Below are 12,479 nucleotides of genomic sequence, written 5' to 3'. Positions count from 1 at the left end.
ACTTTTAGGAGCTGAACACAGCATTAAAAAGAACATTTTAAAAAGGTTGTCCTTATTTGCCATCAACTATAATGATTTTCTCTTGTACCAAGTAAATATTCTTTATTTTTAACCTCATGGTTTTAGCTCTTTCTTGGAGAATTTAATTTAAAAGTATGGTTGCAAATAATTAGAAAAAATTAAATGAGAAAATTTTTATATTTCTGATATCTTGTGTACTAACATTGATTAACAAGTGTATTATTGTACCAAAATATTAAATTCAGAACTTTGAACTCTACCTTTAAAATACTTCTCAGGTCTATGAGGAAAACTATGCCTTAATGTGTTTCCTGGCCTTTTAAATATGTTTTTTGAATTTTGCTTTCTAGATGTAAAAATTATCTCTTCAAACTTTATGCTTTTAGCTGTTTCTCTTGAAAGGGCTTATTATGTATAATGGGTGTATCATGTTTAATGTGACTTAATGGATTGTAATTGAAAGCCTCAACTATTTGTTGCTATGTACTTATTTTGTAAGTCCTCTATGATGAAGGTCTTAATGTGCCTTATAAAGTAAAATTAAGAAAAAGACATTATATTAATAGAATATTTCCATAACTATAGCTCCCTCTTTTGATGTTTTTCTTTAAAATAGCTAACTTTTATAGAGGCTATTTTATGGGGAGTCATGGAAACTGATAGGCACTACCAATATCCACAAGTTTAAAAAAATCTCCAGCTTAGCAGTTTTCTGACAGAGCAAAATAGGATGGTTATACGCATGCTATAGTGTAATAGGATAGCCAGATGATGCCTGATCACAGTCTGCAGCTAAAACTACCAGTACCTTGATCTTAAACAAAGTGCACCAAAGGGAAAAACTATTTTGGTGAGAGTACCAGCAATATTGAGTATAAAACAGGGCTGTTGTTTGCTTTGTGTGCACCATAATAACTGAATATGTGTGAATTTCCTTTTATTTTATTTCAATTCTGTGGAATATTGCTTTAAAAACAAATGAATCATTTACCAAAGCATGTCTTCACCCACACTAAGATAAAAGAAAATATTTACATAATAAGGATATAAATATTTAAATAATAATGTAAATATGTTACTGATTTTTAACTGAATTATTTTCTCTGTTTTAAAAAAAATATTTTTATCTTTGAAAGTATTACAGATGTCCCCCTTTTTTTCCCTATTGCCCAACTGAATTATTTTCTTATTCAACTGGATATGAAATAACAAATGGCCATAGACTGGGTGGTTTATACAAAAAACATTTATTTCTCATAATTCTAGAGGCTGGGAAGTCAGAGATCAAGATGCCAGTCAATTTGTTGTCTGGTGAGAACTATTCCTGGTTTGTAGTCAGCCTTCTTGCTGTATCCTCTAATAGTGGAGAGAGAGTGGGTTCTGGTCTCTTCTTAAATAAAGTCACTAATTTCATCATGGGGATCCACTCTCATGAACTCATCTAAACCTAATTACCTCACAAGGTCCCACGTCCAAATACCATTACATTGGGCATTAGGGTTTCTTTTCCTTTTTATTTGGTTAAAGTGCACTTTATTGAACCTTTAAACAGTGTCTCATATTTTGATTTGTGGTTTGATGTATCATTTTTTACTCTAGAGGTTTAACTTTACAAGATATTCTATCAAACTCCCAAATTTTATAATAATATAAGATACATTTTAAAGGTAATACTTGTAGTATAAGTAAGTAGTATTTCAGATTGCAAATTCAACTGTTTCCCTGCTCAAAAAAATTAGTAGGTAACTATTTTATATTAGGTCTTGTATTATTCACGGTTATCCAGAGAAACAGGACAAATTATATATATAGATATAAAGGAAGATATTTATTATGAGGGGTTGGCTCCCATGACTATGGAGGCTGAGGTGTTCCATGATCTGACATCTACAAGTTAGAGGCCCAGCGAAGCCAGCTGTATAGTTCCGGACCAAATCCAAAGGCCTGAGAACCAGAAGCTCCAATGTCTCAGTGCAGGAGTAGATGATTCCAGCTCAAGCAAGAAAGTAAATTCATACTTTCTCACTTTTATGTTGTCTTCAAGCCATCAGTGGATTGGATAATGCCCACTAGCATTGATGAGAAGATCTTAGTCACTATATCTACCTATTCAAGTGATAATCTCTTCAGGAAACACTCTTACAGACACACCTAAAGATAAAATTTTACCAGCTTCCTGAGCATCCCTTAGAACAGTCAAGTTGACACATAAATTAACCATCATAAGTCTCCGTTCCACTGATCCCTAAAAAATCAAGTCATAAGTGTTCTCAGTCTTTTCAAGATTTTCTCCCTCTCCCTTTCTTTCCTAGATGCACATATCAGTTCCTTCATATATGCATTGTGTCATGCATCAGAAGGGGCACTTGGTGCTTCACAATCTTTAGTATTTGTTCACATTTGTAGAGATGTCTATTTTACCCTCTGATCTCCATTTGATTTTTTTTTCCCTACCCACTTCCCCCTCCCCACCATGCCTCTGAGATCCCTCAGTCTGTTCCATGCTTTTATGTCTCTGGATCCATTTTGTTCATCAGTTTATTTTATTGTGTTCCACATATAAGTGAAATCATGTGCTGCTTGACTTTCTCTGACTGGCTAAATACTTTCTAGTTCCCTCCATGCTGTCCCAAAGGATAAAAGACATTTCTTTTTTACAGCTTCAGGGTATTCCATGGTGTAAATGTGCCACAGCTTTTTTATCCACTCATCTACTGATGGGCACTTAGGCTGATTCCAGATCTTAGCTATTGTAAATCACACTGCTATGAACATAGGGGTGCATAAGTTCTTTGTAATTGGTGTTCCGGATTTCTTAGGATATATTCCTAGAAGTAGGATTACTGGATCAAATGGCAGATCAATCTTTAATCTTTTAAAAAAACTCCATAATGCTTTCCATAGTGGCTGCTCCAGTCTGTATTTCCACCAGCAATGTGTTATGGTTCCCTTTTTCCCAAACCCTCTCCAGCACTTGTCATTCATTGATTTCTTTTTTTTTTTAAATATATCTTTATTGATTTCAGAGAGAGGAAAGGAGGGGGAGAGAGAGAGATAGAAACATCAATGATGAGAGAGTCATTGATCAGCTGCCTAGCCCGCAACTCGGGCATATGCCCTTACCAGGAATCAAACCCCGGTCGCCTGGATCCTAGATCAATGCTCAACCGCTGAGCCAGGCCCTGCCGGGCTTCATTAATTTCTTGCTGGTAGCCATTCTGACAGGTGGGAAGTGATACCACATTGTGGTTTTAATTTTTGACCTCTCTGATGATTAGCAACACTGAGCATTTTTTCATATGTCTCTTAGCCATGTGTATGTCCTCTTTGGAAGTGTCTATTTAGGTCCTTTATCCATTTTTTAATTGAATATTTTATCTTACTTTTCTTAAGTTGTATGAGTTCCTTATATAATTGGATATCAACCCTTTATCAGGTGTGTCGTTAGCAAATATGTTCTCCCATACAATGGGCTCCCTTTATTTTTTGTCGATGGTTTCTTTTGCTGTGCAGAAGCTTTTTATTTTGATGCAGCCCCATTTGTTGATTTTCTCTCCTTCATTTTTCTTGCTCTAAGAGATGTATCAGCAAACATATTGCTATCAGAGATGTCTGAGATTTTGCTGCCTATGTTTTCCTCTAGGATTTTTATGGTTTCATGTCTTACATTTAAGTCTTTTATCCATTTTGAATTTACTTTTGTGTGTGGTGTAAGTTGGTGGCCTAGTTTTATTTTTTTTGCATGTACCAGTTCAATATTCCCAACATCATTTATTGAAGAGACCGTCTTTACTGCATTGTATGCTCTTCCCTCCTTTGTCAAATATTAATTGAACATAATGGCTTGGATCAATTTCTGGGTTCTCTGTTCTGTTCCACTGATCTATATGTCTGTTCTTGTGCCAGTACCAGGCTGTTTTGATTACAGTAGCTTTGTAGTATAACTTGATATCTGGTATTGTGATCCCTCCAACTTTGTTCTTCTCAAGATTGTCATGGCTATTAGGGGTGATTTTTGGTTTCATATAAATTTTCAAAGTGTTTATTCTAGATCTGTGAAATATGCTATTGATAGTTTAATAAGGATTGCATTGATTTTATAGATTGCTTTGGGTAGTATGGACATTTTACTGATGTTAATTATTCCAATCTATGAACATGGTGTATTTTTCCCTTTGTTTATTTCTTCCTCTATTTCTTTTTTCAGTGTCATGTAGTTTTCTGAATAAAACTCTTTTACATCTTTGGTTAAGTTTATTCCTAGTATCTCATTTTTTTAATTGCAATGGTAAATGGTATTGTTTTTTTAGTTTCTCTTTCTGAAAGTTCATTATTGGTGTATAAAAATATCATCTATTTCTGAGTGTTATTTTTTTATCCAGCTACCTTGCCTAATTAATTTATTAAATCTAGTAGTAACTTTTTGGAGTCGTTAGGGTTTTCTATGTACAATATCATGTCATCTAAAAATAATGAAAGTTTTGTTTACTCCTTTTCAATTTTGATGCCTTTTATATTTTCTTCTTGTCTGGTCACTGTGGCTAGGACTTCCAGCACTATGTTGATTAAGAGTGCTGAAAGTGGACACCCATGTCTTTTTCCTGTTCTTAGGAGAAATGGGTTTACTTTTTGTCCATTGAGTATGATGTTGGCTGTAGGTTTGTCATATATAGCCTTTATTATGTTGAGGTATGATCCCTCTATTCCCACTTTGCTGAGAGTTTTTATCAGAAATGGATGTTGTATTTTATAGAATGCTTTTTCTGTATCTATTGGTATAATAATGTGATTTTTGTCTTTCAAATTTGTTTATGTGATATATTACATTTATTAATTTGTGAATGTTGCACCAGCATTGCATCTCTGGAATAAATTCCACTTGGTCATGGTGTATGATCTTTTGATTTAAGCTTCTATGTTCATCAGAGATATTGGCCTGTAATTCTCTTTCTTTGTAGCATCTTTATCTGGTTTTGGAATTAGGCTAAAGCTGGCCTGATAAAAATAATTTGGAAGTTTTTCTTCCTCTTGGATTTTTTCAAATAGTTTGAGGAGGTTAGGTGTTAATTATTCCTTGAATATTTGGTAAAACTACCCTGTGAAGCCATCTGGGCCAGGGCTTTTGTGGGATAAGAGCCCTTTGATTACTTCTTCAACTTCATCGGCAGTTATCAGCAAATTCAAGCCTTCTGACTCTTCTTAATTGAGTTTTGGAAGGTTATATTTTTCTAGAAATTTATCCATTTCATCCAGGTTGTCGAGCTTGGTAGCATATAATTGTTCATAGTGTTTTCTATAATCCTTTGTATTCCTGTTGGGTCAGTTGTTATTTCACCTCTTTCATTTCTAATTTTGTTTATTTGAGTCCTCTCTCATTGTTTCTTGATGAGTCTGGCTAAAGGTGCATCAATCTTGTTTCTCCTTTCAAAAACCCAGCTCTTGGTTTCATTGATCTTTTGTATTGTTATTTAGTCTCTATGTCATTTATTTCCGCTCTGATCTTTATTATTTCTTTCCTTCTAATTACTCTGGGCACTTCTAATTGTTCTTTTTCTAACTTTCAAGTTTTAGGGTTAGAGAGTCTATTTGAAGTTTTTCCTGTATTTGTGATGTAGGCTTATAGTGCTATAAACTTCCCTCTCAGGCCTATTTTTATTCTATTCCATAGATTTGGAGTTCTTGTGTGTTCATTTTCATTTGATTCTAAGAAGTTTTTCATTTCTTTCTTGATCTCTTTGGTAACCCATTCATTGTTTAAAAACATGCTTTTTAGCCTTTATGTGTTTGAAAGTTTTTTAGTGTTTTTATTGTGGTTGATTTATTTTTTAATTTTATTTTATGTTTTTAATTTTATTTTCGTTTAAAATATTATGGATGTCTCTTTACCTCCCCAACGACCCATTCCACCCCATCCAATCCCCCTCCCCAGTCTGTCTCCCCACCACTGTTCTTGTCCTTGGGTTGTGCACATATGCATATATATTCTTTCATTACTCTCTCCACCTCAACCCACACGCCCTCCTCCATCCCTCTGACATTCTTCACTCTGATCTACGCTTCCATGTCATTGAATCTATTCTGTTCATCAGTTTATTAAGTTCTTTAGATTCCACACATAAGTGAGATCATGTGATATTTGTCTTTCTCTGCCTGGCTTATTTCACTTAGCATAATTTTCTCCAGGTCCATCCATACTGTCCCAAAGGGTATGAGATCCTTCTTCTTTAAAGCTGCATAGTATTCCATGGTGTATATGCCCCACAGCTTTTTTCTCCACTCATCTACTGATGGGCACTTGGACTGTTTCCAGATCTTAGCTGTTGTAAACTGCACTGCTATGAACATAGGGTGCATATATTCTTTCTGATTAGTGTTTCAGGATTTTTAGGATATATTCCTAGAAGTGGAATCAGTGTGTCAAACGGCAGCTCCATTTTTAATTTTTTGAAGACCCTCCATACTGTTTTCCATAGTGGTTGTACCAGTCTGCATTCCCACCAGCAGTATACTAGGGTTTCCCTTTCTCAACATCCTCGCCACCACGAGATGATTGTTGATTTGCTCATGCTAGCCATTCTGACAGGTGTGAAGTGATAACTCATTATGGTTTTAATTTGTATCACTCTGATTATTAGCAAGGTTGAGCATTTTCTCATGTGTCTCCTGGGAGCTCTATATCCTCTTTGGGGAAGTGTCTATTCAGGTGCTTTGCCCATTGTTTAATTGGGTTGTTTGTCTTCATCTTCCTGAGTAGTATGAGTTCTTTGTACACTTTGGAAATTAGCCCCTTATCAGATACATCCTTGACAAATATGTTTTCCCAGACCCTGGGCTTCCTTTGTATTTTGAGGCTGTTTTCTTTTGCTGTGCAGAAGCTTTTTAGTTTGATGAAGTCCTGTATGTTTATTTTTACTTTTGTTTCTTTTGCCCTAAGAGATGTACCAGTGAAAGGTCCGCTATGTGGGATGTCTGTGACTTTACTGCCTATGTTTTCTTCCAGGATTTTTATGATTTCATGACTTACATTTAAGTCTTTTATCCATTTTGAGTTTATTTTTGTGTATGGTGAAAGTTGGTGATCTAGTTTCATTCTATTGCATGTATCTGTCCAATTTTCCCAGCACCAGTTATTGAAGAGACTGTCTTTACTCCATTGGATACTCTTGCCTCCTTTGTCAAATATTAACTGACCATAATGGTGTGGGTCTATTTCTGGGTCTCTGTTCTGTCCATTGATCTATATGCCTGTTGTTGTACCAATACCAGGCCGTTTTGATTACAGTGGCTTTGTAATACAGTTTGAAGTCTGATAATGTGATCCCTCCCACTCTGTTCTTTTTTCTCAAGATGGCTGCAGCCATTCGGGATCTTTTTTGGTTCCATATAAATTTTCAAAATGTTTGCTCTAGGTCTGTGAAACATGGTATTTTAATAGGAATTGCATTGAATTTATAAATTGCTTTGGGTAGTATGGACATTTTAATGATATTAATTCTTCCAACCCATGAGCATGGTACATTCTTCCACTTGTTTATATCTTCCTCTATTTCTTTTTTTAGTGTCACATAGTTTTCCTAGTATAGGTCTTTTAATCCTTGTTTAAGTTTATTCCTAGGTATCTTATTTTTTTAGTTGCAATAGTAAACGGTATTGCTTTTTTAGTTTCTTTCTCTGACAGTTCATTGTTGGCGTATAAGAATGCCATTGATTTCCAGATGTTGATTTTGTATCCAGCTACCTTGCCAAATTCGTTTTTCAAATCTAGTAGTACTTTGATGGAGTCTTTAGGGTTTTCTATGTACGATATCATGTCATCTGCAAATAATGGCAGTTTTATCTCCTCCTTTCCAATTTGGATGCCTTTTATCTTTTCTTCCTGTCTGATGGCTATGGCGAGGAATTCTAGTACTATGTTGAATAAGAGTGGTGAAAGTGTACATCCCTGTCTTGTACCTGTTTTTAATGGAAATGGTTTTAGTTTTAGACCACTGAGTATGATGTTGGCTGTAGGTTTGTCATATATAACCTTTATTATGTTGAGGTATGATCACTCTATTCCTACTTTACTGAGAGTTTTTATCCAAAATGGGTGCTGCATTTTGTCAAATGCTTTTTCTTCGTCTATTGATATGATCATGTGATTTTTGTCCTTTATTTTGTTTAGGTGATGCATCATATTTATTGATTTACAAATACTAAAGTAGTCTTGCATCTCTAGAATAAATCACACTTGGTTGGGGTGTATGATCTTTTTAATGTAATGCTGGATCCGGTTTGCTAGTATTTTAGTGAGGATTTTAACATCTATGTTCATCAGGTATATTGCCCTGTAATTTTTGTTCTTTGTAGTGTCTTTATCTGGTTTTGGGGTTAAGATGATGCTGGCCTCATAAAAAGAGTTTGGGAGTTTTCCCTCCTCTTGAATTTTCTGGAATAGTTTGAATAGAATAGGTGTTAACTCTTTGAATGTTCGGTAAAACTTGCCTGTAAATCCCTCTGGTCCAGGACATTAGTTTGCTGGGAATTTTTTGATTACTGCTTCAGTTTCATTAGTTCTTATTGTCCTATTCAGGCTTTCTGCCTCTCCTTGATTCAACTTTGGAAGGTTGTATGCTTCTAGGAATTTGTCCATTTCCCCCATGTTGTCCAATTTGTTCGCACACATTTGCTCATAGTATTTTATTACAATCCTTTGTGTTTATTTTTGGTCAGTTGTTATATTGCCCTCATTCATTTCTTATTTTATTTATTTGGGTCCTCCCTTTTTGCTTCTTAGTGAGTCTGGGTAAAAGTGCATCAGTCTTATTTATCTTTTCAAAGAACCAGCTCTGGGTTTCATTGATTTTTTTGTATTTTTTTTTAGTCTCTATGTCATTAATTTCTGCTCTAATCTTTATTATGTCCTTCCTACTACTTCCTCAGGGCTTTTCTTGCTGTTCTCATTCTAGTTCTTTTAGTTGTTGTGTTAGATGGTTTATTAGATCTTTTTCTTGTTTCTTGAGATAGGCCTGTAATGCTATGAATTTTCCTCTCAGAACTGCTTTCGCAGTGTCCCATAGGTTTGGGGTTGTTTTGTGTTCATTTTTGTTTCTTTCCATGAAGTGTTTGATTTCTTCCTTGATCTCATTGGTAACCCAATCGTTGTTTAATAGCGTGCTATTTAGCCTCCATGTGTTTGAATATTTTTGAGTTTTTTTATACTGGTTGATTTCTAGTTTCATGGCATTGTGGTTCAAGAAGATGCTTCCTATGATTTCAGTCTTCTTGTATTCATAGAGACTTGCCTTCTGCCCTAACAGGTGGTCTATTTTTGAGAATGTTCCATGTCCACTTGAAAACAATGTGTATTCTTCTTCTTTGGGATGAAATGTTCTGTAAATGTCAATTAAATCCATTATGTCTAGTGAGTCATTTAAGATCTGTGTTTCCCTGTTGTTTTTTTGTCTTGATGATCTGTCCAATGCTGATAGTGTGGTGTTAAAGTCCCCTACTATGATTGCATTGCTGTCAATCTTCCCCTTAAACTCCCCCAAGAAATTTTTATATATTTAACTGATCCTATATTGGGTGCATAAATGTTTATAAGGGTTGTTTCCTCCTGTTGGACTGATTCCTTTAGTATTATGTAGTGCCATCTTTGTCTCTTGTTATGGTCTTTATTTTGAAGTCAATTTTGTCAGAAATAAGTATTGCTATTTCAGCTTTCTTTTCCTTTCCATTTGCATGGAGTATTTTACTCCATCCCTTCACTTTTAGCCTGCGTGAGTCTTTTGCTCTCAGGTGGGTCTCTTGTGGACAGTATATATTTGGGTACTGTTTTCTTATCCATTGAGCTACTCTTTGTCTCCTGATTGGACCATATATACCATTTACATTTAAGGTTACTATTGATATAAGCCTATTTAATGCCATTTTTTCTCTATGATCATGTAGCTTTCCCTCACTAATCCTTCTTTTTCTTAAAACAGTCCTTTTAGCATTTCTTGCAGTGATGGTTTGGTGGTATTAAACTCTTTCATCCTTTTTTTGTCTGGGACAACCTTTATTTCACCTTCTATTTTAAATGATAGCCTTGCTGGATAAAGCAATCTTGTTTGCATGTTCTTGCTTTTCATTACTTTAAGAACTTCTTCCCTCTCCTTTCTGACCTAAAGAGTTTCCCTTGAGAAATCAGCTCTTAGCCTAGTGGGAGTTCCCTTGTAGGTCACTGCTTGTCTCTCTCTTGCAGCCCTTAATATTTTCTTTTTTTCCTTGTCATTTGTCATTTTAATTATGATGTGTCTTGGAGTGGATCTCTTTGGCTCCCTCTTGTTTGGAACCCTCTGTGCTTCCTGAACTTTTGTGTCTTTCTCCTTGCCAGCGTAGTGAAGTTTTCTGCCATTATTTCCTCCTCCAAGTTCTCTATCCCTTGCTCTCTATGTTGTTGATTTCTAATTTCATGCCATTGTAGTCCAATTAGATGCTTGATATGATTTCAGTGTTCTTCAACTTGTAGAGACTTGTTTTGTGTCCTAACATGTGATCTGTCTTTGAGAATGTCCCATGTGCACTTAAGAAGAATGTATATTCTGAAGCTTTGTGATAGAATGTTCTGCAAATGACAATTAAATCCATCTGATATAATGTGTCATTTAGGGTCACTCTTTCTTTGTTGTTGTTTTTGTCTGTAAGACCTATTCAGTAAAATCAGTGTGTTGTTAAATTCCCCTAGTATGACTGTATTGCTGTTGACCTCTCCATTAAAGTCCTTTAGAAGGTTTTTATAAATTTAGGTGCTCCTACATTGGGTGCTTATATGTTTATCAGGATTATATCCTCTAGTTGGATTGATCCCTTTAGTATTATATAATGACCTTTCTTGTCTCTCATTATGGTCTTCATTTTGAAGTCTATTTTGACCAATATGAGTATTGCTAACCCAGCTTTTTAAAAATTTTTATTTGAATGGAAAAAAATTTTTAACCCTTCACTCTCATCCTGTGAGAGTGTTTTGGTCTGAGGTGGGTCTCTTGTAGTCAGTATACAATTCTGTCATATTTTCTTATCCATTCAGCCACTGTATATCTTTGTACTGGGGCATTACATTTAAGGTTATTATTGAAAAAGACTTATCTACTGCCATTTCATTTCTTTATGCCTATGTTTCACATTCTTTATTTCTACTTCTAAATATAGCAGCCTCTTTAACATTTCCTGTAATGCTGGTTTTGTAGTGATAAACTCTTTAGCCTTTTTTTTTAATCTGGGAAGCTCTTTATTTCACCATCTATCTTGATTGATAATCTTGCTGGATAGAGTAGTCTTGGTTTCAGATCCTTGTTTTGGATTATCTTGAATACTTTAGGCCATTCCCTTCTGGTCTGTAGAGTTTCTGATGAGATGTCAGCTGACAATTTCATGGGGGTTCCTTTGTAGGTAACAGATTGATTTTCTCTAGCTACCAATAATATTCTCTCTTTGGCTTGAATTCTTGACATTTTAATTATGATGTGTCTCAACATGGGCCTCTTTGGGTTTCTCTTGCTTGGGACTCTCTGTGCCTCCTGAACTTTTGTGACTTTTTTCTTGACTAGGTTAGGGAAGTTTTCTGCCATTATTTCATCAAAGTGTCTCTAGCCCTTGTTTACTTTAGACCACCTCTGGCATTCCTATAATGCGAATATTGTTATGTTTCCTGTTGTCCCATAGTTCCCTTAGACTGTCCTCCTGTATTTGTTTTTTTCTTGTTGGGTCTCTGATTGAGTGGTGTTTTTTTACCTTGCCTACTAATTTGTTGATCTGATCCTCAGCTTCTGCTGATCTGCTGTTTTTTCCTTCTTATGTTCTTTATTTCTGCTATATCATTCTTAATTTTCTTCATAGTTTCCATATCTTTTTCATGCTGTTGAGCAGCCTTACAATCAGTAATCTGAACTTTATATCTCATAGATTGCTTATTTCCATTTTATTTAGCTCTTTTTCTGGAGACTTTTGTTCTTTCATTTGGGGCTTGTTGTTTTGTCTCCCCATTTTGGCTGCCTGTTTGGGTTTGTTTCTATGTATTAGGTAGATCTGCTAGGACTCTCAGTCTTTTTGGAGGGTCTCTGGTACAGGCCAATGTCCAACACAGTTTGTGAGTGGCCCTGAGTACCCTGTTTGGAGCTATCAACAACCTTAAGCTTGTGATTTCCTCTGCTGTGGCTGGTTGCTTTTGGACAGGGCCAAGATGCTCACCAATGTCTTCTTTTCCAAGGCCTGGATCCAGAAGCAGATCAGTCAAAGACTCAAAGCACCCTGATGTCTGCTTCTGCTGCTGACTGATTAATCTGATTCTCTTAATGAGCTTCAGGCTGTTGAAGCTCCACAATGTGGGGCCAATGGTTGTTATCAGTCTCTTAACAAGCCTCAGGCTGTAGAAACTACTCTGGGCAGGGCTAGAGGCTTTTTATCAGGGTGTGGCAATTGCCTCCCCTTCAGGC

This window comes from Miniopterus natalensis, chromosome X (genome assembly GCF_054644295.1).
Source record: "Miniopterus natalensis isolate mMinNat1 chromosome X, mMinNat1.hap1, whole genome shotgun sequence".
In the NCBI taxonomy this organism is placed as follows: Eukaryota; Metazoa; Chordata; class Mammalia; order Chiroptera; family Miniopteridae; genus Miniopterus; species Miniopterus natalensis.
Note: the sequence above shows the minus strand (reverse complement) of the source record.